The 20,098-nt window shown below is 51.2% G+C and overlaps 23 non-coding genes across 23 annotated transcripts; 9 read left to right on the forward strand and 14 right to left on the reverse strand.

Annotated features, from left to right (window-relative positions):
- The first annotated feature begins 730 nt into the window (after positions 1-730).
- Positions 731-804, forward strand: TRNAI-AAU (transfer RNA isoleucine (anticodon AAU)). The gene has a single exon. It is a non-coding gene; the product is annotated as a tRNA-Ile (tRNA).
- Positions 805-1,778: 974 nt separating this feature from the next.
- On the reverse strand, positions 1,779-1,850 carry TRNAW-CCA (transfer RNA tryptophan (anticodon CCA)). Its single transcript has one exon. It is a non-coding gene; the product is annotated as a tRNA-Trp (tRNA).
- A 1,142-nt stretch (positions 1,851-2,992) lies between these two features.
- Positions 2,993-3,064, reverse strand: TRNAW-CCA (transfer RNA tryptophan (anticodon CCA)). The gene has a single exon. It is a non-coding gene; the product is annotated as a tRNA-Trp (tRNA).
- Positions 3,065-3,190: 126 nt separating this feature from the next.
- TRNAI-AAU (transfer RNA isoleucine (anticodon AAU)) lies at positions 3,191-3,264 on the forward strand. The gene has a single exon. It is a non-coding gene; the product is annotated as a tRNA-Ile (tRNA).
- Positions 3,265-5,046: 1,782 nt separating this feature from the next.
- TRNAW-CCA (transfer RNA tryptophan (anticodon CCA)) lies at positions 5,047-5,118 on the reverse strand. Its single transcript has one exon. It is a non-coding gene; the product is annotated as a tRNA-Trp (tRNA).
- Positions 5,119-5,244: 126 nt separating this feature from the next.
- On the forward strand, positions 5,245-5,318 carry TRNAI-AAU (transfer RNA isoleucine (anticodon AAU)). The gene has a single exon. It is a non-coding gene; the product is annotated as a tRNA-Ile (tRNA).
- A 1,782-nt stretch (positions 5,319-7,100) lies between these two features.
- Positions 7,101-7,172, reverse strand: TRNAW-CCA (transfer RNA tryptophan (anticodon CCA)). The gene has a single exon. It is a non-coding gene; the product is annotated as a tRNA-Trp (tRNA).
- Positions 7,173-7,298: 126 nt separating this feature from the next.
- On the forward strand, positions 7,299-7,372 carry TRNAI-AAU (transfer RNA isoleucine (anticodon AAU)). The gene has a single exon. It is a non-coding gene; the product is annotated as a tRNA-Ile (tRNA).
- A 942-nt stretch (positions 7,373-8,314) lies between these two features.
- TRNAW-CCA (transfer RNA tryptophan (anticodon CCA)) lies at positions 8,315-8,386 on the reverse strand. Its single transcript has one exon. It is a non-coding gene; the product is annotated as a tRNA-Trp (tRNA).
- Positions 8,387-8,512: 126 nt separating this feature from the next.
- TRNAI-AAU (transfer RNA isoleucine (anticodon AAU)) lies at positions 8,513-8,586 on the forward strand. Its single transcript has one exon. It is a non-coding gene; the product is annotated as a tRNA-Ile (tRNA).
- A 942-nt stretch (positions 8,587-9,528) lies between these two features.
- TRNAW-CCA (transfer RNA tryptophan (anticodon CCA)) lies at positions 9,529-9,600 on the reverse strand. Its single transcript has one exon. It is a non-coding gene; the product is annotated as a tRNA-Trp (tRNA).
- A 1,174-nt stretch (positions 9,601-10,774) lies between these two features.
- On the reverse strand, positions 10,775-10,846 carry TRNAW-CCA (transfer RNA tryptophan (anticodon CCA)). Its single transcript has one exon. It is a non-coding gene; the product is annotated as a tRNA-Trp (tRNA).
- A 1,142-nt stretch (positions 10,847-11,988) lies between these two features.
- Positions 11,989-12,060, reverse strand: TRNAW-CCA (transfer RNA tryptophan (anticodon CCA)). Its single transcript has one exon. It is a non-coding gene; the product is annotated as a tRNA-Trp (tRNA).
- A 126-nt stretch (positions 12,061-12,186) lies between these two features.
- Positions 12,187-12,260, forward strand: TRNAI-AAU (transfer RNA isoleucine (anticodon AAU)). The gene has a single exon. It is a non-coding gene; the product is annotated as a tRNA-Ile (tRNA).
- A 942-nt stretch (positions 12,261-13,202) lies between these two features.
- On the reverse strand, positions 13,203-13,274 carry TRNAW-CCA (transfer RNA tryptophan (anticodon CCA)). Its single transcript has one exon. It is a non-coding gene; the product is annotated as a tRNA-Trp (tRNA).
- A 126-nt stretch (positions 13,275-13,400) lies between these two features.
- On the forward strand, positions 13,401-13,474 carry TRNAI-AAU (transfer RNA isoleucine (anticodon AAU)). The gene has a single exon. It is a non-coding gene; the product is annotated as a tRNA-Ile (tRNA).
- A 974-nt stretch (positions 13,475-14,448) lies between these two features.
- Positions 14,449-14,520, reverse strand: TRNAW-CCA (transfer RNA tryptophan (anticodon CCA)). The gene has a single exon. It is a non-coding gene; the product is annotated as a tRNA-Trp (tRNA).
- Positions 14,521-15,662: 1,142 nt separating this feature from the next.
- Positions 15,663-15,734, reverse strand: TRNAW-CCA (transfer RNA tryptophan (anticodon CCA)). The gene has a single exon. It is a non-coding gene; the product is annotated as a tRNA-Trp (tRNA).
- A 1,142-nt stretch (positions 15,735-16,876) lies between these two features.
- TRNAW-CCA (transfer RNA tryptophan (anticodon CCA)) lies at positions 16,877-16,948 on the reverse strand. Its single transcript has one exon. It is a non-coding gene; the product is annotated as a tRNA-Trp (tRNA).
- A 126-nt stretch (positions 16,949-17,074) lies between these two features.
- On the forward strand, positions 17,075-17,148 carry TRNAI-AAU (transfer RNA isoleucine (anticodon AAU)). The gene has a single exon. It is a non-coding gene; the product is annotated as a tRNA-Ile (tRNA).
- A 942-nt stretch (positions 17,149-18,090) lies between these two features.
- Positions 18,091-18,162, reverse strand: TRNAW-CCA (transfer RNA tryptophan (anticodon CCA)). The gene has a single exon. It is a non-coding gene; the product is annotated as a tRNA-Trp (tRNA).
- Positions 18,163-19,304: 1,142 nt separating this feature from the next.
- Positions 19,305-19,376, reverse strand: TRNAW-CCA (transfer RNA tryptophan (anticodon CCA)). Its single transcript has one exon. It is a non-coding gene; the product is annotated as a tRNA-Trp (tRNA).
- Positions 19,377-19,502: 126 nt separating this feature from the next.
- Positions 19,503-19,576, forward strand: TRNAI-AAU (transfer RNA isoleucine (anticodon AAU)). Its single transcript has one exon. It is a non-coding gene; the product is annotated as a tRNA-Ile (tRNA).
- The last annotated feature ends 522 nt before the right edge of the window (positions 19,577-20,098 follow it).

Genomic DNA, 20,098 nt, shown 5'->3' on the forward strand with positions numbered 1-20,098 from the left:
CTCCAGAACAATATCTGCTTAAGATTGTGAGAAAACCAAAAGTTAGCTGACTCCACATCAGCCACAAGCCCTGGAGCCTCTCAGCACTCATATGTTAGAACCCGAAGTAAAAGATGTACGCCGTCCAAGATTCTGCCAGCCAGTGCCCCACATAGCCTTCCCCTGCGCTCAGAACTTAGGGAGGGATAATATTTTTCCAACATACAGCGGACGCGTGGCAGTCCATCAGCATTCCCTTGCTAGGTCCCCGGTCTGTGTGCTTCATAAAACGTGTAGCCTTGCAAAGCCAGCAACCACTTTGTGACCCTTGCAGGTTTTACATGCTTGGTTCTTATTAATTTGAGGCTTTGCGACCCTCCAGCCAATGCTGTAAGCCCAGATGTGGAGCTTCTTCCAGGCCTACGGCACATTTGTTTGGGTTTGGCTGTTCACCCAGCCTTCTGAAGGTAATCTAGAGGCGAGTAGGAGCCTGCGTGGGTGTGAGCCCCAGTAGAATGATGGGACGCGGAAACACTAGAGGTTCAAGTAGGTGACTATGAAAACCAACATGACCCCGACGTGATTTGAACACGCAACCTTCTAATCTGGAGTCAGACGCGCTACCGTTGCGCCTCGAGGGCTAAAGCTTTTGGCTACTCCTGCGTCAATTCTTCGGTGGTTGCCCACAGAATAACTCGGTTGCCCAGCTAGCCCTGTGCCAGCTTTGGCCGGCTTACCCTGTGCAAGTTTGGGCCGGTTAGCTCAGTTGGTTAGAGCGTGGTGCTAATAACGCCAAGGTCGCGGGTTCGATCCCCGTACGGGCCATTACCCTTTTATTCCAACGGCGATGGATTTCTATGGCCGCGGGCGCCTGGCCTAGTTTTCTTTAACCTATTCAACACGTAGCAAAAATGCCTATTTTGCAAGTGGCACAGCTTAATTATGTCACAGCCACTAGCTAAACTCAGGTCACTTCTTGACTAACAGGGTGCCCCCTAATGGGATCCCCAAACATAAAGGCAGCACTTGTATCTTTTCTTAGTGTTCTTTCAGCACTCAGTCCTTTCACCCAGCAGCAGGCTCCCAAAGCACAGAGAGAGAGAGCAGGAGGGACAGCTCTGAGCATCAGTCAGCTTGCATGTACCAAGGCCTGTGGACAGCTAAGATTCCGGCTGAGGTCTGGCTACAAGGTAAGGTGTGGACCTAGGAATGTACGCTTTATCCCACCCAAAGCGCTACAACACCTCAAGGCTCCAGAACAATATCTGCTTAAGATTGTGAGAAAACCAAAAGTTAGCTGACTCCACATCAGCCACAAGCCCTGGAGCCTCTCAGCACTCATATGTTAGAACCCGAAGTAAAAGATGTACGCCGTCCAAGATTCTGCCAGCCAGTGCCCCACATAGCCTTCCCCTGCGCTCAGAACTTAGGGAGGGATAATATTTTTCCAACACACAGCGGACGCGTGGCAGTCCATCAGCATTCCCTTGCTAGGTCCCCGGTCTGTGTGCTTCATAAAATGTGTAGCCTTGCAAAGCCAGCAACCACTTTGTGACCCTTGCAGGTTTTACATGCTTGGTTCTTATTAATTTGAGGCTTTGCGACCCTCCAGCCAATGCTGTAAGCCCAGATGTGGAGCTTCTTCCAGGTCTACGGCACATTTGTTTGGGTTTGGCTGTTCACCCAGCCTTCTGAAGGTAATCTAGAGGCGAGTAGGAGCCTGCGTGGGTGTGAGCCCCAGTAGAATGATGGGACGCTGAAACACTAGAGGTTCAAGTAGGTGACTATGAAAACCAACATGACCCCGACGTGATTTGAACACGCAACCTTCTGATCTGGAGTCAGACGCGCTACCGTTGCGCCACGAGGTCTACTATGCTCAAGGGCTAAAGCTTTTGGCTACTCCTGCGTCAATTCTTCGGTGGTTGCCCACAGAATAACTCGGTTGCCCAGCTAGCCCTGTGCCAGCTTTGGCCGGCTTCCCCTGTGCAAGTTTGGGCCGGTTAGCTCAGATGGTTAGAGCGTGGTGCTAATAACGCCAAGGTCGCGGGTTCGAGCCCCGTACGGGCCATTGCCCTTTTATTCCAACGGCGATGGATTTCTATGGCCGCGGGCGCCTAGCCTAGTTTTCTTTAACCTATTCAACACGTAGCAAAAATGCCTATTTTGCAAGTGGCGCAGCTTAATTATGTCACAGCCACTAGCTAAACTCAGGTCACTTCTTGACTAACAGGGTGCCCCCTAATGGGATCCCCAAACATAAAGGCAGCACTTGTATCTTTTCTTAGTGTTCTTTCAGCACTCAGTCCTTTCACCCAGCAGCAGGCTCCCAAAGCACAGAGAGAGAGAGCAGGAGGGACAGCTCTGAGCATCAGTCAGCTTGCATGTACCAAGGCCTGTGGACAGCTAAGATTCCTGCTGAGGTCTGGTTACAAGGTAAGGTGTGGACCTAGGAATGTACGCTTTATCCCACCCAAAGCGCTACAACACCTCAAGCCTCCAGAACAATATCTGCTTAAGATTGTGAGAAAACCAAAAGTTAGCTGACTCCACATCAGCCACAAGCCCTGGAGCCTCTCAGCACTCATATGTTAGAACCCGAAGTAAAAGATGTACGCCGTCCAAGATTCTGCCAGCCAGTGCCCCACATAGCCTTCCCCTGCGCTCAGAACTTAGGGAGGGATAATATTTTTCCAACATACAGCGGACGCGTGGCAGTCCATCAGCATTCCCTTGCTAGGTCCCCGGTCTGTGTGCTTCATAAAATGACCCTTGCAGGTTTTACATGCTTGGTTCTTATTAATTTGAGGCTTTGCGACCCTCCAGCCAATGCTGTAAGCCCAGATGTGGAGCTTCTTCCAGGCCTACGGCACATTTGTTTGGGTTTGGCTGTTCACCCAGCCTTCTGAAGGTAATCTAGAGGCGAGTAGGAGCCTGCGTGGGTGTGAGCCCCAGTATAATGATGGGATGCGGAAACACTAGAGGTTCAAGTAGGTGACTATGAAAACCAACATGACCCCGACGTGATTTGAACACGCAACCTTCTGATCTGGAGTCAGACACGCTACCGTTGCGCCACGAGGTCTACTATGCTCGAGGGTTAAAGCTTTTGGCTACTCCTGCGTCAATTCTTCGGTGGTTGCCCACAGAATAACTCGGTTGCCCAGCTAGCCCTGTGCCAGCTTTGGCCAGCCTCCCCTATGCAAGTTTGGGCCGGTTAGCTCAGTTGGTTAGAGCGTGGTGCTAATAACGCCAAGGTCGCGGGTTCGATCCCCGTACGAGCCATTGCCCTTTTATTCCAACGGCGATGGATTTCTATGGCCGCGGGCGCCTGGCCTAGTTTTCTTTAACCTATTCAACACGTAGCAAAAATGCCTATTTTGCAAGTGGCGCAGCTTAATTATGTCACAGCCACTAGCTAAACTCAGGTCACTTCTTGACTAACAGGGTGCCCCCTAATGGGATCCCCAAACATAAAGGCAGCACTTGTATCTTTTCTTAGTGTTCTTTCAGCACTCAGTCCTTTCACCCAGCAGCAGGCTCCCAAAGCACAGAGAGAGAGAGCAGGAGGGACAGCTCTGAGCATCAGTCAGCTTGCATGTACCAAGGCCTGTGGACAGCTAAGATTCCGGCTGAGGTCTGGCTACAAGGTAAGGTGTGGACCTAGGAATGTACGCTTTATCCCACCCAAAGCGCTACAACACCTCAAGGCTCCAGAACAATATCTGCTTAAGATTGTGAGAAAACCAAAAGTTAGCTGACTCCACATCAGCCACAAGCCCTGGAGCCTCTCAGCACTCATATGTTAGAACCCGAAGTAAAAGATGTACGCCGTCCAAGATTCTGCCAGCCAGTGCCCCACATAGCCTTCCCCTGCGCTCAGAACTTAGGGAGGGATAATATTTTTCCAACATACAGCGGACGCGTGGCAGTCCATCAGCATTCCCTTGCTAGGTCCCCGGTCTGTGTGCTTCATAAAATGACCCTTGCAGGTTTTACATGCTTGGTTCTTATTAATTTGAGGCTTTGCGACCCTCCAGCCAATGCTGTAAGCCCAGATGTGGAGCTTCTTCCAGGCCTACGGCACATTTGTTTGGGTTTGGCTGTTCACCCAGCCTTCTGAAGGTAATCTAGAGGCGAGTAGGAGCCTGCGTGGGTGTGAGCCCCAGTAGAATGATAGGACGCGGAAACACTAGAGGTTCAACTAGGTGACTATGAAAACCAACATGACCCCGACGTGATTTGAACACGCAACCTTCTGATCTGGAGTCAGACGCGCTACCGTTGAGGTCTGGCTAATGGGATCCCCAAACATAAAGGCAGCACTTGTATCTTTTCTTAGTGTTCTTTCAGCACTCAGTCCTTTCACCCAGCAGCAGGCTCCCAAAGCACAGAGAGAGAGAGCAGGAGGGACAGCTCTGAGCAGCAGTCAGCTTGCATGTACCAAGGCCTGTGGACAGCTAAGATTCCGGCTGAGGTCTGGCTACAAGGTAAGGTGTGGACCTAGGAATGTACGCTTTATCCCACCCAAAGCGCTACAACACCTCAAGGCTCCAGAACAATATCTGCTTAAGATTGTGAGAAAACCAAAAGTTAGCTGACTCCACATCAGCCACAAGCCCTGGAGCCTCTCAGCACTCATATGTTAGAACCCGAAGTAAAAGATGTACGCCGTCCAAGATTCTGCCAGCCAGTGCCCCACATAGCCTTCCCCTGCGCTCAGAACTTAGGGAGGGATAATATTTTTCCAACATACAGCGGACGCGTGGCAGTCCATCAGCATTCCCTTGCTAGGTCCCCGGTCTGTGTGCTTCATAAAATGACCCTTGCAGGTTTTACATGCTTGGTTCTTATTAATTTGAGGCTTTGCGACCCTCCAGCCAATGCTGTAAGCCCAGATGTGGAGCTTCTTCCAGGCCTACGGCACATTTGTTTGGGTTTGGCTGTTCACCCAGCCTTCTGAAGGTAATCTAGAGGCGAGTAGGAGCCTGCGTGGGTGTGAGCCCCAGTAGAATGATGGGACGCGGAAACACTAGAGGTTCAAGTAGGTGACTATGAAAACCAACATGACCCCGACGTGATTTGAACACGCAACCTTCTGATCTGGAGTCAGACGCGCTACCGTTGCACCACGAGGTCTACTATGCTCGAGGACTAAAGCTTTTGGCTACTTCTGCGTCAATTCTTCGGTGGTTGCCCACAGAATAACTCGGTTGCCCAGCTAGCCCTGTGCCAGCTTTGGCCGGCTTACCCTGTGCAAGTTTGGGCCGGTTAGCTCAGTTGGTTAGAGCGTGGTGCTAATAACGCCAAGGTCGCGGGTTCGATCCCCGTACGGGCCATTGCCCTTTTATTCCAACGGCGATGGATTTCTATGGCCGCGGGCGCCTGGCCTAGTTTTCTTTAACCTATTCAACACGTAGCAAAAATGCCTATTTTGCAAGTGGCGTAGCCTAATTATGTCACAGCCACTAGCTAAACTCAGGTCACTTCTTGACTAACAGGGTGCCCCCTAATGGGATCCCCAAACATAAAGGCAGCACTTGTATCTTTTCTTAGTGTTCTTTCAGCACTCAGTCCTTTCACCCAGCAGCAGGCTCCCAAAGCACAGAGAGAGAGAGCAGGAGGGACAGCTCTGAGCATCAGTCAGCTTGCATGTACCAAGGCCTGTGGACAGCTAAGATTCCGGCTGAGGTCTGGCTACAAGGTAAGGTGTGGACCTAGGAATGTACGCTTTATCCCACCCAAAGCGCTACAACACCTCAAGGCTCCAGAACAATATCTGCTTAAGATTGTGAGAAAACCAAAAGTTAGCTGACTCCACATCAGCCACAAGCCCTGGAGCCTCTCAGCACTCATATGTTAGAACCCGAAGTAAAAGATGTACGCCGTCCAAGATTCTGCCAGCCAGTGCCCCACATAGCCTTCCCCTGCGCTCAGAACTTAGGGAGGGATAATATTTTTCCAACATACAGCGGACGCGTGGCAGTCCATCAGCATTCCCTTGCTAGGTCCCCGGTCTGTGTGCTTCATAAAATGACCCTTGCAGGTTTTACATGCTTGGTTCTTATTAATTTGAGGCTTTGCGACCCTCCAGCCAATGCTGTAAGCCCAGATGTGGAGCTTCTTCCAGGCCTACGGCACATTTGTTTGGGTTTGGCTGTTCACCCAGCCTTCTGAAGGTAATCTAGAGGCGAGTAGGAGCCTGCGTGGGTGTGAGCCCCAGTAGAATGATAGGACGCGGAAACACTAGAGGTTCAACTAGGTGACTATGAAAACCAACATGACCCCGACGTGATTTGAACACGCAACCTTCTGATCTGGAGTCAGACGCGCTACCGTTGAGGTCTGGCTAATGGGATCCCCAAACATAAAGGCAGCACTTGTATCTTTTCTTAGTGTTCTTTCAGCACTCAGTCCTTTCACCCAGCAGCAGGCTCCCAAAGCACAGAGAGAGAGAGCAGGAGGGACAGCTCTGAGCATCAGTCAGCTTGCATGTACCAAGGCCTGTGGACAGCTAAGATTCCGGCTGAGGTCTGGCTACAAGGTAAGGTGTGGACCTAGGAATGTACGCTTTATCCCACCCAAAGCGCTACAACACCTCAAGGCTCCAGAACAATATCTGCTTAAGATTGTGAGAAAACCAAAAGTTAGCTGACTCCACATCAGCCACAAGCCCTGGAGCCTCTCAGCACTCATATGTTAGAACCCGAAGTAAAAGATGTACGCCGTCCAAGATTCTGCCAGCCAGTGCCCCACATAGCCTTCCCCTGCGCTCAGAACTTAGGGAGGGATAATATTTTTCCAACATACAGCGGACGCGTGGCAGTCCATCAGCATTCCCTTGCTAGGTCCCCGGTCTGTGTGCTTCATAAAATGACCCTTGCAGGTTTTACATGCTTGGTTCTTATTAATTTGAGGCTTTGCGACCCTCCAGCCAATGCTGTAAGCCCAGATGTGGAGCTTCTTCCAGGCCTACGGCACATTTGTTTGGGTTTGGCTGTTCACCCAGCCTTCTGAAGGTAATCTAGAGGCGAGTAGGAGCCTGCGTGGGTGTGAGCCCCAGTAGAATGATGGGACGCGGAAACACTAGAGGTTCAAGTAGGTGACTATGAAAACCAACATGACCCCGACGTGATTTGAACACGCAACCTTCTGATCTGGAGTCAGACGCGCTACCGTTGCGCCACGAGGTCTACTATGCTCGAGGGTTAAAGCTTTTGGCTACTCCTGCGTCAATTCTTCGGTGGTTGCCCACAGAATAACTCGGTTGCCCAGCTAGCCCTGTGCCAGCTTTGGCCGGCTTACCCTGTGCAAGTTTGGGCCGGTTAGCTCAGTTGGTTAGAGCGTGGTGCTAATAACGCCAAGGTCGCGGGTTCGATCCCCGTACGGGCCATTGCCCTTTTATTGCAACGGCGATGGATTTCTATGGCCGCGGGCGCCTGGCCTAGTTTTCTTTAACCTATTCAACACGTAGCAAAAATGCCTATTTTGCAAGTGGCGCAGCCTAATTATGTCACAGCCACTAGCTAAACTCAGGTCACTTCTTGACTAACAGGGTGCCCCCTAATGGGATCCCCAAACATAAAGGCAGCACTTGTATCTTTTCTTAGTGTTCTTTCAGCACTCAGTCCTTTCACCCAGCAGCAGGCTCCCAAAGCACAGAGAGAGAGAGCAGGAGGGACAGCTCTGAGCATCAGTCAGCTTGCATGTACCAAGGCCTGTGGACAGCTAAGATTCCGGCTGAGGTCTGGCTACAAGGTAAGGTGTGGACCTAGGAATGTACGCTTTATCCCACCCAAAGCGCTACAACACCTCAAGGCTCCAGAACAATATCTGCTTAAGATTGTGAGAAAACCAAAAGTTAGCTGACTCCACATCAGCCACAAGCCCTGGAGCCTCTCAGCACTCATATGTTAGAACCCGAAGTAAAAGATGTACGCCGTCCAAGATTCTGCCAGCCAGTGCCCCACATAGCCTTCCCCTGCGCTCAGAACTTAGGGAGGGATAATATTTTTCCAACATACAGCGGACGCGTGGCAGTCCATCAGCATTCCCTTGCTAGGTCCCCGGTCTGTGTGCTTCATAAAATGACCCTTGCAGGTTTTACATGCTTGGTTCTTATTAATTTGAGGCTTTGCGACCCTCCAGCCAATGCTGTAAGCCCAGATGTGGAGCTTCTTCCAGGCCTACGGCACATTTGTTTGGGTTTGGCTGTTCACCCAGCCTTCTGAAGGTAATCTAGAGGCGAGTAGGAGCCTGCGTGGGTGTGAGCCCCAGTAGAATGATGGGACGCGGAAACACTAGAGGTTCAAGTAGGTGACTATGAAAACCAACATGACCCCGACGTGATTTGAACACGCAACCTTCTGATCTGGAGTCAGACGTGCTACCGTTGCGCCACGAGGTCTACTATGCTCAAGGGCTAAAGCTTTTGGCTACTCCTGCATCAATTCTTCGGTGGTTGCCCACAGAATAACACGGTTGCCCAGCTAGCCCTGTGCCAGCTTTGGCCGGCTTACCCTGTGCAAATTTGGGCCGGTTAGCTCAGTTGGTTAGAGCGTGGTGCTAATAACGCCAAGGTCGCGGGTTCGATCCCCGTACGGGCCATTGCCCTTTTATTCCAACGGCGATGGATTTCTATGGCCGCGGGCGCCTGGCCTAGTTTTCTTTAACCTATTCAACACGTAGCAAAAATGCCTATTTTGCAAGTGGCGCAGCCTAATTATGTCACAGCCACTAGCTAAACTCAGGTCACTTCTTGACTAACAGGGTGCCCCCTAATGGGATCCCCAAACATAAAGGCAGCACTTGTATCTTTTCTTAGTGTTCTTTCAGCACTCAGTCCTTTCACCCAGCAGCAGGCTCCCAAAGCACAGAGAGAGAGAGCAGGAGGGACAGCTCTGAGCATCAGTCAGCTTGCATGTACCAAAGCCTGTGGACAGCTAAGATTCCGGCTGAGGTCTGGCTACAAGGTAAGGTGTGGACCTAGGAATGTACGCTTTATCCCACCCAAAGCGCTACAACACCTCAAGGCTCCAGAACAATATCTGCTTAAGATTGTGAGAAAACCAAAAGTTAGCTGACTCCACATCAGCCACAAGCCCTGGAGCCTCTCAGCACTCATATGTTAGAACCCGAAGTAAAAGATGTACGCCGTCCAAGATTCTGCCAGCCAGTGCCCCACATAGCCTTCCCCTGCGCTCAGAACTTAGGGAGGGATAATATTTTTCCAACATACAGCGGACGCGTGGCAGTCCATCAGCATTCCCTTGCTAGGTCCCCGGTCTGTGTGCTTCATAAAATGACCCTTGCAGGTTTTACATGCTTGGTTCTTATTAATTTGAGGCTTTGCGACCCTCCAGCCAATGCTGTAAGCCCAGATGTGGAGCTTCTTCCAGGCCTACGGCACATTTGTTTGGGTTTGGCTGTTCAGCCAGCCTTCTGAAGGTAATCTAGAGGCGAGTAGGAGCCTGCGTGGGTGTGAGCCCCAGTAGAATGATGGGACGCGGAAACACTAGAGGTTCAAGTAGGTGACTATGAAAACCAACATGACCCCGACGTGATTTGAACACGCAACCTTCTGATCTGGAGTCAGACGCGCTACCGTTGCGCCACGAGGTCTACTATGCTCGAGGGCTAAAGCTTTTGGCTACTCCTGCGTCAATTCTTCGGTGGTTGCCAACAGAATAACTCGGTTGCCCAGCTAGCCCTGTGCCAGCTTTGGCCGGCTTACCCTGTGCAAGTTTGGGCCGGTTAGCTCAGTTGGTTAGAGCGTGGTGCTAATAACGCCAAGGTCGCGGGTTTGATCCCCGTACGGGCCATTGCCCTTTTATTCCAACGGCGATGGATTTCTATGGCCGCGGGCGCCTGGCCTAGTTTTCTTTAACCTATTCAACACGTAGCAAAAATGCCTATTTTGCAAGTGGCGCAGCCTAATTATGTCACAGCCACTAGCTAAACTCAGGTCACTTCTTGACTAACAGGGTGCCCCCTAATGGGATCCCCAAACATAAAGGCAGCACTTGTATCTTTTCTTAGTGTTCTTTCAGCACTCAGTCCTTTCACCCAGCAGCAGGCTCCCAAAGCACAGAGAGAGAGAGCAGGAGGGACAGCTCTGAGCATCAGTCAGCTTGCATGTACCAAGGCCTGTGGACAGCTAAGATTCCGGCTGAGGTCTGGCTACAAGGTAAGGTGTGGACCTAGGAATGTACGCTTTATCCCACCCAAAGCGCTACAACACCTCAAGGCTCCAGAACAATATCTGCTTAAGATTGTGAGAAAACCAAAAGTTAGCTGACTCCACATCAGCCACAAGCCCTGGAGCCTCTCAGCACTCATATGTTAGAACCCGAAGTAAAAGATGTACGCCGTCCAAGATTCTGCCAGCCAGTGCCCCACATAGCCTTCCCCTGCGCTCAGAACTTAGGGAGGGATAATATTTTTCCAACATACAGCGGACGCGTGGCAGTCCATCAGCATTCCCTTGCTAGGTCCCCGGTCTGTGTGCTTCATAAAATGTGTAGCCTTGCAAAGCCAGCAACCACTTTGTGACCCTTGCAGGTTTTACATGCTTGGTTCTTATTAATTTGAGGCTTTGCGACCCTCCAGCCAATGCTGTAAGCCCAGATGTGGAGCTTCTTCCAGGCCTACGGCACATTTGTTTGGGTTTGGCTGTTCACCCAGCCTTCAGAAGGTAATCTAGAGGCGAGTAGGAGCCTGCGTGGGTGTGAGCCCCAGTAGAATGATGGGACGCGGAAACACTAGAGGTTCAAGTAGGTGACTATGAAAACCAACATGACCCCGACGTGATTTGAACACGCAACCTTCTGATCTGGAGTCAGACGCGCTACCGTTGCGCCACGAGGTCTGCTATGCTCGAGGGCTAAACCTTTTGGCTACTCCTGCGTCAATTCTTCGGTGGTTGCCCACAGAATAACTCGGTTGCCCAGCTAGCCCTGTGCCAGCTTTGGCCGGCTTACCCTGTGCAAGTTTGGGCCGGTTAGCTCAGTTGGTTAGAGCGTGGTGCTAATAACGCCAAGGTCGAGGGTTCGATCCCCGTACGGGCCATTGCCCTTTTATTCCAACGGCGATGGATTTCTATGGCCGCGGGCGCCTGGCCTAGTTTTCTTTAACCTATTCAACACGTAGCAAAAATGCCTATTTTGCAAGTGGCGCAGCCTAATTATGTCACAGCCACTAGCTAAACTCAGGTCACTTCTTGACTAACAGGGTGCCCCCTAATGGGATCCCCAAACATAAAGGCAGCACTTGTATCTTTTCTTAGTGTTCTTTCAGCACTCAGTCCTTTCACCCAGCAGCAGGCTCCCAAAGCACAGAGAGAGAGAGCAGGAGGGACAGCTCTGAGCATCAGTCAGCTTGCATGTACCAAGGCCTGTGGACAGCTAAGATTCCGGCTGAGGTCTGGCTACAAGGTAAGGTGTGGACCTAGGAATGTACGCTTTATCCCACCCAAAGCGCTACAACACCTCAAGGCTCCAGAACAATATCTGCTTAAGATTGTGAGAAAACCAAAAGTTAGCTGACTCCACATCAGCCACAAGCCCTGGAGCCTCTCAGCACTCATATGTTAGAACCCGAAGTAAAAGATGTACGCCGTCCAAGATTCTGCCAGCCAGTGCCCCACATAGCCTTCCCCTGCGCTCAGAACTTAGGGAGGGATAATATTTTTCCAACATACAGCGGACGCGTGGCAGTCCATCAGCATTCCCTTGCTAGGTCCCCGGTCTGTGTGCTTCATAAAATGACCCTTGCAGGTTTTACATGCTTGGTTCTTATTAATTTGAGGCTTTGCGACCCTCCAGCCAATGCTGTAAGCCCAGATGTGGAGCTTCTTCCAGGCCTACGGCACATTTGTTTGGGTTTGGCTGTTCACCCAGCCTTCTGAAGGTAATCTAGAGGCGAGTAGGAGCCTGCGTGGGTGTGAGCCCCAGTAGAATGATGGGACGCGGAAACACTAGAGGTTCAAGTAGGTGACTATGAAAACCAACATGACCCCGACGTGATTTGAACACGCAACCTTCTGATCTGGAGTCAGACGCGCTACCGTTGCGCCACGAGGTCTACTGCGCTCGAGGGCTAAAGCTTTTGGCTACTCCTGCGTCAATTCTTCGGTGGTTGCCCACAGAATAACTCGGTTGCCCAGCTAGCCCTGTGCCAGCTTTGGCCGGCTTACCCTGTGCAAGTTTGGGCTGGTTAGCTCAGTTGGTTAGAGCGTGGTGCTAATAACGCCAAGGTCGCGGGTTCGATCCCCGTACGGGCCATTGCCCTTTTATTCCAACGGCGATGGATTTCTATGGCCGCGGGCGCCTGGCCTAGTTTTCTTTAACCTATTCAACACGTAGCAAAAATGCCTATTTTGCAAGTGGCGCAGCCTAATTATGTCACAGCCACTAGCTAAACTCAGGTCACTTCTTGACTAACAGGGTGCCCCCTAATGGGATCCCCAAACATAAAGGCAGCACTTGTATCTTTTCTTAGTGTTCTTTCAGCACTCAGTCCTTTCACCCAGCAGCAGGCTCCCAAAGCACAGAGAGAGAGAGCAGGAGGGACAGCTCTGAGCATCAGTCAGCTTGCATGTACCAAGGCCTGTGGAGAGCTAAGATTCCGGCTGAGGTCTGGCTACAAGGTAAGGTGTGGACCTAGGAATGTACGCTTTATCCCACCCAAAGCGCTACAACACCTCAAGGCTCCAGAACAATATCTGCTTAAGATTGTGAGAAAACCAAAAGTTAGCTGACTCCACATCAGCCACAAGCCCTGGAGCCTCTCAGCACTCATATGTTAGAACCCGAAGTAAAAGATGTACGCCGTCCAAGATTCTGCCAGCCAGTGCCCCACATAGCCTTCCCCTGCGCTCAGAACTTAGGGAGGGATAATATTTTTCCAACATACAGCGGACGCGTGGCAGTCCATCAGCATTCCCTTGCTAGGTCCCCGGTCTGTGTGCTTCATAAAATGACCCTTGCAGGTTTTACATGCTTGGTTCTTATTAATTTGAGGCTTTGCGACCCTCCAGCCAATGCTGTAAGCCCAGATGTGGAGCTTCTTCCAGGCCTACGGCACATTTGTTTGGGTTTGGCTGTTCAGCCAGCCTTCTGAAGGTAATCTAGAGGCGAGTAGGAGCCTGCGTGGGTGTGAGCCCCAGTAGAATGATGGGACGCGGAAACACTAGAGGTTCAAGTAGGTGACTATGAAAACCAACATGACCCCGACGTGATTTGAACACGCAACCTTCTGATCTGGAGTCAGACGCGCTACCGTTGCGCCACGAGGTCTACTATGCTCGAGGGCTAAAGCTTTTGGCTACTCCTGCGTCAATTCTTCGGTGGTTGCCCACAGAATAACTCGGTTGCCCAGCTAGCCCTGTGCCAGCTTTGGCCGGCTTACCCTGTGCAAGTTTGGGCCGGTTAGCTCAGTTGGTTAGAGCGTGGTGCTAATAACGCCAAGGTCGCGGGTTTGATCCCCGTACGGGCCATTGCCCTTTTATTCCAACGGCGATGGATTTCTATGGCCGCGGGCGCCTGGCCTAGTTTTCTTTAACCTATTCAACACGTAGCAAAAATGCCTATTTTGCAAGTGGCGCAGCCTAATTATGTCACAGCCACTAGCTAAACTCAGGTCACTTCTTGACTAACAGGGTGCCCCCTAATGGGATCCCCAAACATAAAGGCAGCACTTGTATCTTTTCTTAGTGTTCTTTCAGCACTCAGTCCTTTCACCCAGCAGCAGGCTCCCAAAGCACAGAGAGAGAGAGCAGGAGGGACAGCTCTGAGCATCAGTCAGCTTGCATGTACCAAGGCCTGTGGACAGCTAAGATTCCGGCTGAGGTCTGGCTACAAGGTAAGGTGTGGACCTAGGAATGTACGCTTTATCCCACCCAAAGCGCTACAACACCTCAAGGCTCCAGAACAATATCTGCTTAAGATTGTGAGAAAACCAAAAGTTAGCTGACTCCACATCAGCCACAAGCCCTGGAGCCTCTCAGCACTCATATGTTAGAACCCGAAGTAAAAGATGTACGCCGTCCAAGATTCTGCCAGCCAGTGCCCCACATAGCCTTCCCCTGCGCTCAGAACTTAGGGAGGGATAATATTTTTCCAACATACAGCGGACGCGTGGCAGTCCATCAGCATTCCCTTGCTAGGTCCCCGGTCTGTGTGCTTCATAAAATGTGTAGCCTTGCAAAGCCAGCAACCACTTTGTGACCCTTGCAGGTTTTACATGCTTGGTTCTTATTAATTTGAGGCTTTGCGACCCTCCAGCCAATGCTGTAAGCCCAGATGTGGAGCTTCTTCCAGGCCTACGGCACATTTGTTTGGGTTTGGCTGTTCACCCAGCCTTCAGAAGGTAATCTAGAGGCGAGTAGGAGCCTGCGTGGGTGTGAGCCCCAGTAGAATGATGGGACGCGGAAACACTAGAGGTTCAAGTAGGTGACTATGAAAACCAACATGACCCCAACGTGATTTGAACACGCAACCTTCTGATCTGGAGTCAGACGCGCTACCGTTGCGCCACGAGGTCTGCTATGCTCGAGGGCTAAAGCTTTTGGCTACTCCTGCGTCAATTCTTCGGTGGTTGCCCACAGAATAACTCGGTTGCCCAGCTAGCCCTGTGCCAGCTTTGGCCGGCTTACCCTGTGCAAGTTTGGGCCGGTTAGCTTAGTTGGTTAGAGCGTGGTGCTAATAACGCCAAGGTCGAGGGTTCGATCCCCGTACGGGCCATTGCCCTTTTATTCCAACGGCGATGGATTTCTATGGCCGCGGGCGCCTGGCCTAGTTTTCTTTAACCTATTCAACACGTAGCAAAAATGCCTATTTTGCAAGTGGCGCAGCCTAATTATGTCACAGCCACTAGCTAAACTCAGGTCACTTCTTGACTAACAGGGTGCCCCCTAATGGGATCCCCAAACATAAAGGCAGCACTTGTATCTTTTCTTAGTGTTCTTTCAGCACTCAGTCCTTTCACCCAGCAGCAGGCTCCCAAAGCACAGAGAGAGAGAGCAGGAGGGACAGCTCTGAGCATCAGTCAGCTTGCATGTACCAAGGCCTGTGGACAGCTAAGATTCCGGCTGAGGTCTGGCTACAAGGTAAGGTGTGGACCTAGGAATGTACGCTTTATCCCACCCAAAGCGCTACAACACCTCAAGGCTCCAGAACAATATCTGCTTAAGATTGTGAGAAAACCAAAAGTTAGCTGACTCCACATCAGCCACAAGCCCTGGAGCCTCTCAGCACTCATATGTTAGAACCCGAAGTAAAAGATGTACGCCGTCCAAGATTCTGCCAGCCAGTGCCCCACATAGCCTTCCCCTGCGCTCAGAACTTAGGGAGGGATAATATTTTTCCAACATACAGCGGACGCGTGGCAGTCCATCAGCATTCCCTTGCTAGGTCCCCGGTCTGTGTGCTTCATAAAATGACCCTTGCAGGTTTTACATGCTTGGTTCTTATTAATTTGAGGCTTTGCGACCCTCCAGCCAATGCTGTAAGCCCAGATGTGGAGCTTCTTCCAGGCCTACGGCACATTTGTTTGGGTTTGGCTGTTCACCCAGCCTTCTGAAGGTAATCTAGAGGCGAGTAGGAGCCTGCGTGGGTGTGAGCCCCAGTAGAATGATGGGACGCGGAAACACTAGAGGTTCAAGTAGGTGACTATGAAAACCAACATGACCCCGACGTGATTTGAACACGCAACCTTCTGATCTGGAGTCAGACGCGCTACCGTTGCGCCACGAGGTCTACTATGCTCGAGGGCTAAAGCTTTTGGCTACTCCTGCGTCAATTCTTCGGTGGTTGCCCACAGAATAACTCGGTTGCCCAGCTAGCCCTGTGCCAGCTTTGGCCGGCTTACCCTGTGCAAGTTTGGGCCGGTTAGCTCAGTTGGTTAGAGCGTGGTGCTAATAACGCCAAGGTCGTGGGTTCTATCCCCGTACGGGCCATTGCCCTTTTATTCCAACGGCGATGGATTTCTATGGCCGCGGGCGCCTGGCCTAGTTTTCTTTAACCTATTCAACACGTAGCAAAAATGCCTATTTTGCAAGTGGCGCAGCCTAATTATGTCACAGCCACTAGCTAAACTCAGGTCACTTCTTGACTAACAGGGTGCCCCCTAATGGGATCCCCAAACATAAAGGCAGCACTTGTATCTTTTCTTAGTGTTCTTTCAGCACTCAGTCCTTTCACCCAGCAGCAGGCTCCCAAAGCACAGAGAGAGAGAGCAGGAGGGACAGCTCTGAGCATCAGTCAGCTTGCATGTACCAAGGCCTGTGGACAGCTAAGATTCCGGCTGAGGTCTGGCTACAAGGTAAGGTGTGGACCTAGGAATGTACGCTTTATCCCACCCAAAGCGCTACAACACCTCAAGGCTCCAGAACAATATCTGCTTAAGATTGTGAGAAAACCAAAAGTTAGCTGACTCCACATCAGCCACAAGCCCTGGAGCCTCTCAGCACTCATATGTTAGAACCCGAAGTAAAAGATGTACGCCGTCCAAGATTCTGCCAGCCAGTGCCCCACATAGCCTTCCCCTGCGCTCAGAACTTAGGGAGGGATAATATTTTTCCAACATACAGCGGACGCGTGGCAGTCCATCAGCATTCCCTTGCTAGGTCCCCGGTCTGTGTGCTTCATAAAATGACCCTTGCAGGTTTTACATGCTTGGTTCTTATTAATTTGAGGCTTTGCGACCCTCCAGCCAATGCTGTAAGCCCAGATGTGGAGCTTCTTCCAGGCCTACGGCACATTTGTTTGGGTTTGGCTGTTCACCCAGCCTTCTGAAGGTAATCTAGAGGCGAGTAGGAGCCTGCGTGGGTGTGAGCCCCAGTAGAATGATGGGACGCGGAAACACTAGAGGTTCAAGTAGGTGACTATGAAAACCAACATGACCCCGACGTGATTTGAACACGCAACCTTCTGATCTGGAGTCAGACGCGCTACCGTTGCGCCACGAGGTCTACTATGCTTGAGGGCTAAAGCTTTTGGCTACTCCTGCGTCAATTCTTCGGTGGTTGCCCACAGAATAACTCGGTTGCCCAGCTAGCCCTGTGCCAGCTTTGGCTGGCTTACCCTGTGCAAGTTTGGGCCGGTTAGCTCAGTTGGTTAGAGCGTGGTGCTAATAACGCCAAGGTCGCGGGTTCGATCCCCGTACGGGCCTTTGCCCTTTTATTCCAACGGCGATGGATTTCTATGGCCGCGGGCGCCTGGCCTAGTTTTCTTTAACCTATTCAACACGTAGCAAAAATGCCTATTTTGCAAGTGGCGCAGCCTAATTATGTCACAGCCACTAGCTAAACTCAGGTCACTTCTTGACTAACAGGGTGCCCCCTAATGGGATCCCCAAACATAAAGGCAGCACTTGTATCTTTTCTTAGTGTTCTTTCAGCACTCAGTCCTTTCACCCAGCAGCAGGCTCCCAAAGCACAGAGAGAGAGAGCAGGAGGGACAGCTCTGAGCATCAGTCAGCTTGCATGTACCAAGGCCTGTGGACAGCTAAGATTCCGGCTGAGGTCTGGCTACAAGGTAAGGTGTGGACCTAGGAATGTACGCTTTATCCCACCCAAAGCGCTACAACACCTCAAGGCTCCAGAACAATATCTGCTTAAGATTGTGAGAAAACCAAAAGTTAGCTGACTCCACATCAGCCACAAGCCCTGGAGCCTCTCAGCACTCATATGTTAGAACCCGAAGTAAAAGATGTACGCCGTCCAAGATTCTGCCAGCCAGTGCCCCACATAGCCTTCCCCTGCGCTCAGAACTTAGGGAGGGATAATATTTTTCCAACATACAGCGGACGCGTGGCAGTCCATCAGCATTCCCTTGCTAGGTCCCCGGTCTGTGTGCTTCATAAAATGACCCTTGCAGGTTTTACATGCTTGGTTCTTATTAATTTGAGGCTTTGCGACCCTCCAGCCAATGCTGTAAGCCCAGATGTGGAGCTTCTTCCAGGCCTACGGCACATTTGTTTGGGTTTGGCTGTTCACCCAGCCTTCTGAAGGTAATCTAGAGGCGAGTAGGAGCCTGCGTGGGTGTGAGCCCCAGTAGAATGATGGGACGCGGAAACACTAGAGGTTCAAGTAGGTGACTATGAAAACCAACATGACCCCGACGTGATTTGAACACGCAACCTTCTGATCTGGAGTCAGACGCGCTACCGTTGCGCCACGAGGTCTACTATGCTCGAGGGCTAAAGCTTTTGGCTACTCCTGCGTCAATTCTTCGGTGGTTGCCCACAGAATAACTCGGTTGCCCAGCTAGCCCTGTGCCAGCTTTGGCCGGCTTACCCTGTGCAAGTTTGGGCCGGTTAGCTCAGTTGGTTAGAGCGTGGTGCTAATAACGCCAAGGTCGTGGGTTCTATCCCCGTACGGGCCATTGCCCTTTTATTCCAACGGCGATGGATTTCTATGGCCGCGGGCGCCTGGCCTAGTTTTCTTTAACCTATTCAACACGTAGCAAAAATGCCTATTTTGCAAGTGGCGCAGCCTAATTATGTCACAGCCACTAGCTAAACTCAGGTCACTTCTTGACTAACAGGGTGCCCCCTAATGGGATCCCCAAACATAAAGGCAGCACTTGTATCTTTTCTTAGTGTTCTTTCAGCACTCAGTCCTTTCACCCAGCAGCAGGCTCCCAAAGCACAGAGAGAGAGAGCAGGAGGGACAGCTCTGAGCATCAGTCAGCTTGCATGTACCAAGGCCTGTGGACAGCTAAGATTCCGGCTGAGGTCTGGCTACAAGGTAAGGTGTGGACCTAGGAATGTACGCTTTATCCCACCCAAAGCGCTACAACACCTCAAGGCTCCAGAACAATATCTGCTTAAGATTGTGAGAAAACCAAAAGTTAGCTGACTCCACATCAGCCACAAGCCCTGGAGCCTCTCAGCACTCATATGTTAGAACCCGAAGTAAAAGATGTACGCCGTCCAAGATTCTGCCAGCCAGTGCCCCACATAGCCTTCCCCTGCGCTCAGAACTTAGGGAGGGATAATATTTTTCCAACATACAGCGGACGCGTGGCAGTCCATCAGCATTCCCTTGCTAGGTCCCCGGTCTGTGTGCTTCATAAAATGACCCTTGCAGGTTTTACATGCTTGGTTCTTATTAATTTGAGGCTTTGCGACCCTCCAGCCAATGCTGTAAGCCCAGATGTGGAGCTTCTTCCAGGCCTACGGCACATTTGTTTGGGTTTGGCTGTTCACCCAGCCTTCTGAAGGTAATCTAGAGGCGAGTAGGAGCCTGCGTGGGTGTGAGCCCCAGTAGAATGATGGGACGCGGAAACACTAGAGGTTCAAGTAGGTGACTATGAAAACCAACATGACCCCGACGTGATTTGAACACGCAACCTTCTGATCTGGAGTCAGACGCGCTACCGTTGCGCCACGAGGTCTACTATGCTTGAGGGCTAAAGCTTTTGGCTACTCCTGCGTCAATTCTTCGGTGGTTGCCCACAGAATAACTCGGTTGCCCAGCTAGCCCTGTGCCAGCTTTGGCTGGCTTACCCTGTGCAAGTTTGGGCCGGTTAGCTCAGTTGGTTAGAGCGTGGTGCTAATAACGCCAAGGTCGCGGGTTCGATCCCCGTACGGGCCATTGCCCTTTTATTCCAACGGCGATGGATTTCTATGGCCGCGGGCGCCTGGCCTAGTTTTCTTTAACCTATTCAACACGTAGCAAAAATGCCTATTTTGCAAGTGGCGCAGCCTAATTATGTCACAGCCACTAGCTAAACTCAGGTCACTTCTTGACTAACAGGGTGCCCCCTAATGGGATCCCCAAACATAAAGGCAGCACTTGTATCTTTTCTTAGTGTTCTTTCAGCACTCAGTCCTTTCACCCAGCAGCAGGCTCCCAAAGCACAGAGAGAGAGAGCAGGAGGGACAGCTCTGAGCATCAGTCAGCTTGCATGTACCAAGGCCTGTGGACAGCTAAGATTCCGGCTGAGGTCTGGCTACAAGGTAAGGTGTGGACCTAGGAATGTACGCTTTATCCCACCCAAAGCGCTACAACACCTCAAGGCTCCAGAACAATATCTGCTTAAGATTGTGAGAAAACCAAAAGTTAGCTGACTCCACATCAGCCACAAGCCCTGGAGCCTCTCAGCACTCATATGTT

This window comes from Aquarana catesbeiana, linkage group LG03 (assembly GCF_042186555.1).
Source record: "Aquarana catesbeiana isolate 2022-GZ linkage group LG03, ASM4218655v1, whole genome shotgun sequence".
NCBI classification, from domain to species: Eukaryota; Metazoa; Chordata; class Amphibia; order Anura; family Ranidae; genus Aquarana; species Aquarana catesbeiana.